This window comes from Lagenorhynchus albirostris, chromosome 3, assembly GCF_949774975.1.
Source record: "Lagenorhynchus albirostris chromosome 3, mLagAlb1.1, whole genome shotgun sequence".
NCBI lineage: Eukaryota > Metazoa > Chordata > Mammalia > Artiodactyla > Delphinidae > Lagenorhynchus > Lagenorhynchus albirostris.
In genome coordinates this window covers 44,090,946-44,096,680 of record NC_083097.1, presented here as the reverse complement: position 1 = coordinate 44,096,680, position 5,735 = coordinate 44,090,946, and positions in this window count along the sequence as shown.

Genomic DNA, 5,735 nt, shown 5'->3' with positions numbered 1-5,735 from the left:
CACTAGGTCACAAAGAAGACGGAGAACAATACTGGTTTTTCCTGTGGCTTCCAAGGCCAGCAAACCTTAGATCAAGCACTCTTTGAACAATCCTCATGACATTGATGTGGATGAAATTGATACCTTGATTAGGCCTGATGGAGCATACATTCAAACGGGCCTTGACTCTGGTGATTTAATGCTGCCAACAAAATTGGGATCATCTAAACATTTCTAAACATTTTTATTATTCAGAATAACGTTGGGGGGTGCACATTATGAGTAGAAAGTTATTTCTGACAAAAAACTGTTTAATATGTGCAAACTCTTTAATATGTGCAACTCAGAATATCTTGAGATATTAGTTTCATATCTCTCCCCACATTTTCCACTTGCTCTTCCCTCATTCAAGCAAATAGCTGGTTCTTTGCTTCTTTAACAGTGCAGAAAACACAAGCCTGTCAGACACCTGGTCTGTATCTGCAAAATCTCAATCCCACAAGGGAACCGAGAGTTTTCCAGAAGTAGAAAGGAAAGGGTGTGTGGGACAAAGGGCTTGGATGAAGCGGTTGAGAGGTGAGAAGGTCCTTCATCCAGACTGCAGAGAGATTCCCAGGCTGCAGGGCAGAGAGGGAAGTCTCTGGGGTTTTTTGAGCAGCTGAGAGCCCCATGGTGCTCCTAGACAGCATCCTCCGAGGATGCAGCAAGATTTCCAAGAGAAAAGACCACATGGGACACATAAGGCAGGGATTTCAAACTCAAATAACTGCAGGGCCAGGTAGGTTCCACTAAGCAGTGAAGGAGCTTTTAAGGATGAAGCCACTACTTAGACCCAGCCTAGCACTGTCAGGTGAGAATGTGGAACTCAAGCAACCATATCTCCCAATTAAAAAAATTAATAAATCTGGATGTTGTAAAACAAATCTTGTGATTGTTACATGTTGCAGTTAATTCACGTCTAAATTTTTAGCCACTATGTGGGCCAGAATAAAATCATCTACAGAGTCCCGTGTGTCGAGTGTGACAGGACCACACAGAGCCACCGGACTGGTATGGGCTATTTGCACAGGAACTAGGGCCAGCTCCACCGTGGCCTGTGTACAGAGATAGCCAATGACCAGAGAACCCTACTCTACCCCTGCTGCTTTGACTCTATTAGAGCTTTCTTGGTTGGCATATATCTAGGTGAAACGCAAAGAGTGACTGAGGTTCATTTCTCATCAGCCCAGCAGGATAGATCTTGAAGAAATAATTAAATTCATTCATAAAAAGTAAAGGATTGTGACATATCTTTCAGGCGTGAGTTTATGGGCTGAGATTCATGCCTGTTACACAATTAAAGACATCTAACCCCCTGTAATTAGGCCCATGTCCTACCTTATAACCTTTTCTCCACTTCAGTCCATCCTCATGCTAACTGAACTCGCTCACACCATATTCTTCGATGACAAAGCCAGAAGGGCCATTCCCTTTATGTGCTCTCTCATTCGTGCCAGGGCTTTGCTTACTCTGTTCCTTCTCCTGGAATGCCCTTCCCCACCCTCATTTCTGCCTACAAAACATTATCATCTTTTGAAGAAGCCCAGAATTCTATTCAGAATCCATCTTTACCTTTTACCCGTCTGTTCTTAGCAAGTTGCCTTGCCTGTACTGTGACTCTTCAGGAAGTGGCCTTGTGTTACACGTAATCATAAATGTTTCCCTTTGCTTTATGAATGAGCCTTGTCTTATGATCTTTGCTTCCGCCATGGTCTCAGAATAGGCCTGAAAAGTGATGGCTGACTGGACTTGAATGAAGAAATGTGTTGTGGCTTAGGAGATGCAGCCATGTGACTTTTCTTAGAGTTTGGAAACCAGTGAGTTATACTGTTTCTGTGGTGGACACTGTCATGTACCACCTAGAGCCCTTTCGGAAATGAAGGATTTGTTCTCCCAGCTGCTAGGAGTGTTGGGAGGAGTCAGGCCTCAGTTGTCAGCCCTCTTTGGTGATTGCCTGGCTTCAACGAAACTGTCTTGCTTAAGATCACCTGTCCTTTCAGGGCTGGCTAGCAGCCAGTGACTAATAAATGTGCAGCATAAAGGCTGACTCTTTCTCCCCAACTCTGGACGACTCTGAAGGGCCATCAGTCTGCAGGATAACTTTGTGGAGCTAGCTGATGTCTTTGCTGGGCCTGCATCTCAGCGAGATTTCCTAATCCTGCTTTCCACCTTCCTTTCCTCGGGTGTTGATCCTGAGAGCATTCCCTAATAAGGAAATTACATGCTAACTTCTGTCACAGAGTCAATTTCTGGGAAACCCAACCTGAAAAAGGTTTCATGTCAACTAGCTACTATTTTCTTGTAAATTTACTGCTTTTCATACAGACAACAGAAATGTCAAATCCACATTAATTATGTTTATTTTGTAATAGAAATTCAGTGAAAGAGAAAGGGAGGAAAGATGAAGGCGTAGGGTAGGAAAATAGGTAGTAATTATTGAATTGTTAAAAGCACATAAATTAGTGTCATGAATTTAAAATTGAGTTTATTACTATTTCAGTTCCATGAAATAACTTGGTGTGTTAGCGATCATTTCAATAAAATTAACATTGTGCCCAGCAAAATTTACAGAGCATTCTAGCTTTTGTGCTGCTTGCTTTATGTCTGCCTCCTCAATTTTCTTCAATCAGCAGCTCTTTGCCATGAAAGTTTGTGTTTTGGTTTGTTACCAGGAGCATCCAGGCCAAACATCTTCTGTGGGGAAAAAGAAGTTAAGTGAATTCCCTCTCAGTAGCTTCATCTCTAAATGTGCTCGACAAAGATAAGGAAGAAGACTCATCTATGTCAAGCAAGTGGACAGCAAAGACGCTGGCAAGATCCTTTCACCTTGTTTTGCCCTTAACGGTGAGCAGTAAGTAAGAGCAGAGATAACATGAAGGTGGCCCCGTAGGCTAAGGGTGAGCAGGGAAGTGCTGAAGGCCAGGAAGGAGAGGCCACAGAGCTGCAAGAGGTGGAGGGCACAAAAAAGGTCAGGGTGCCAACCGCAAAACTGTAAGTTGTTCATTATTATTATTATTATTTTTGCGGTCCGCGGGCCTCTCACTGTTGTGGCCTTTCCCGTTGCAGAGCACAGGCTCCAGACGCGCAGGATCAGCGGCCATGGCTCACGGGCCCAGCCGCTCTGCGGCATGTGGGATCTTCCCGGACTGGGGCACGAACCCGTGTCCCCTGCATCGGCAGGCGGACTCTCAACCACTGCGCCACCAGGGAAGCCCTAGTTCTTCATTATTAACATTTAAGGGTACAGGGTCTGGATCAGACTGCTTGGATTCAAAATCCTCTAGCTGTGTGAACTTGAACAAGCTCACTTAACTATTCTGAACTTCCGTTTCCTGAAACTTAAAATAAGGATAAGGATAATCCTTACTCTATAGATTTGTCAAGATGAATAAATGAGTTATAACCTATAAAGCACCTGGAGCAATGCCTGGCCAGGAAATTGCTTAATGAATGTTAAGCCTGGCCCTTCTAGATGGGAGTTGGAGGCCGACCTCCCCAGGCCTCCAGGAATGACCAAAGTGCATTGGAAACAGCATCAGCAAGAGCAGGGGAGGACGGCCTACCTTTTATTATATTATTTAATTCAGCAGACATTAATTAACACCCAATAAATGGGGTGACCTGTGGGGACACAAAGATAATTCAGAGAGAGACCCTATGCCCCCAAAGCCTACTGGCAGGTACGGAGCATATGGTCACCTGGCTTCTGGTGAGTGGAGACCCATCCTTTGAGATTCACAGTAGAGTGAGGGTTGAGGTGACACCCCGCTGGCCAGCAGTCATTCTATGCAGAAAGCCTTCCTTGCATGAGGCCACCAGTGTAGGGCAAAGAGCACAGGTGTTGGAGTAAGACAGGCCTGACTTTGAATCCCTGGTCTGCTTTGGGCATTGCTGAGCATTGCTGAGCCTCAAGCAGCTCCATCTGTAAAATGGGGATCACATTTACCTTATAGGATTGCTGTAATAATTGAGATGACACAGATTAAATGCCTGCACAGATACTCAGTGAGCATTAATTCACTGAATAAACATTTATTCCATTTCAGGCGCTGTGCTCGATGGTGGTGATATCAACCAAAACAAAACATAACAAAACAAAAAGAAAAAAGACCTGGTTCCTGGCGTATTTGGGAAGAAAAAAGAAATATTCAGAAAGAGAGAATATGCCCAGAAGGATTTGCTGATAATACGTTAAAGTGCTTACTGTTCCCAAGAGCTATGGCAAGTTGAATGCTTTACACAGGTTTGCTTCTCGTATGATTAGCGGTGATGAATTGGACACTGTTATCCCCTATTATCCCCATTTTACAGGCAAGAGGCTAGAGAAGAAGCAAGAGAGGTAGGTGGTGCTCAAATCGCAGTGAACCTCAGAGCACAGGTCGTACAAAGGGTTTGAGGCCTGTGCCGGACCCTGTGTTTGCCCCTCTCAATCCCCTCTCCACCTGGTCCTGCCCGGCTCAAGGCCCAGGAGGCAGAAATGTGAGGCCTGAACCATGGGCTCTGTGCCTGTCTTCCACTGGGCTTCAGCCACTGGTTATCCCCAAAGAGGACACAGGGACGAGCTGAAGTCAGGGCACTGATTCCCCTGGCTCTCTCCCCGTGAGCTGGACTTAGCTGGCTGTGCTCCTCACCAAAGGCCACTTCTTTTCTAAGGGGGACCAACTTCACATGACTCTTCCCCTCTCCGTTCCAGCTAATGCTCCCTCCCCTCAAATCTCTACACTTAAAAAAAAAAAAAATCTCTACACTTGAGGGACCTGCATCCAGGCTGCCACCAGCAGTGATCACGGAACTATCCTTTGTGGGTTTCCCCACAACCACAACTTTGTAAACAGTACTGTTGATGAAAAAATTAATCAGTCTAAGAAATGGAAAATTGTATTTAAGCCGAACTGAAGATTATAACCCGGAACAGCCTCTCAGAAACCTCCAGGAATTGTTCCTCCTGTTAGAGGTCAAAGCACAGTTGTATAAGTTTTTGAGACAGAGGGCTGTACCTTAAATGACATATTATTGACAGTTTATACAATCCAGGTCTACAGTACAAAGCAGGTAGTGGATCATGGGTCATCATGGCCTCTTAGAAGATTAAGAAGGAAGGTTATCTCTTAAGGAGTTGTGACCCTTGATGAGATTAAGAAGGAATGTTATCTCCTAGGGAGCTCTGGTTAATGCAGATGCACACTAAAGGGGAGGGAGGAGGCCCAAACAGGCAAAGAAAAATTTTATGTTTAAATTTTTCTCATCTTGCCATAAAATATGAATTCTATTACACCAGTCCCTTTTAAAATTAACCCATATGTTTTCCATCTCCACTGCCACTTCCCAAGTCCAGGCTGCCCCTTTAGACCACAATAGTATTCTAGTTTGTTATACTGTATCTACCCTTTTTTGAGGGGTGGGGGGAGGATTGAGGGAAGGGCATAAAAGTGAAATGATACCTTCACTCTTCATTCTGCTCTTGATACCCTGCAATCTAGTCTCCAGATTACATCCGAGTGATTTTTAAAAATATATAAATCAGATAATATCACCACTACCCTACCCCCATGATGCTTAAAAACCCTCACTTGTGTCCTCTGGCTCTAAATCCAAAGATTAAAATCCTTAACATGGTGCAAGAAACTGCTTTTCCAATTTCATCCATTTTCATTTCATTACATTTACCATATTCCACCCATGCTGGCCTTCTCTCCATCTCTCTCAATCACAGGCTC